Source organism: Eleutherodactylus coqui, unplaced genomic scaffold (genome assembly GCF_035609145.1).
Source record: "Eleutherodactylus coqui strain aEleCoq1 unplaced genomic scaffold, aEleCoq1.hap1 HAP1_SCAFFOLD_138, whole genome shotgun sequence".
Taxonomy (NCBI): Eukaryota; Metazoa; Chordata; class Amphibia; order Anura; family Eleutherodactylidae; genus Eleutherodactylus; species Eleutherodactylus coqui.
The window spans coordinates 49,419-50,000 of record NW_027102256.1 but is presented as its reverse complement, the minus strand read 5'-3'; positions in this window follow the sequence as shown (position 1 = coordinate 50,000).

Here is a 582-nt window from a genome sequence, read left to right as displayed (position 1 = left end):
GGCACTCTCGGGGCAGGGGGCCACCGCAGCCCCCTTAAGGTGGCTTCGTACACCTCTTGAACGTGGCGCCCGGCCGCTCGGAGAGCGGGGTCTACGCGGGCAGACAGCCTGTCGGCCCCGCGGCCTGGACAGGCGGAGCGGGGGCTCTTGCGCTCGTGGGGGCTCTGCACGGCCCGGAGAGCGGGGTGCGGGGCGCCGTCGCCTCGCTGGAACCTGGGGCGGCGTGACGTTCGCGCGCGCCTAGCCGCCGCCAGAACAGGCCGGAAAGGTTGAGCTGCATACGGATCTAAGCCGTTGCCCAAACTAACTCTGGCCCGTGTGACACAGCCGCGCGCGCGCTTTCCTACGACACTCGACCGCCGGGCTCCCTCAGCCTGGGAGGCACTCTCGGGGCAGGGGGCCACCGCAGCCCCCCCAAAGGTGGCTTCGTACACCTCTTAAACGTGGCGCCCGGCCGCTCGGTGAGAGCGGGGTCTACGCGGGCAGACAGCCTGTCGGCCCCGCGGCCTGGACAGGCGGAGCGGGGGCTCTTGCGCTCGGGGGGGCTCTGCACGGCCCGGAGAGCGGGGTGCGGGGCGCCGT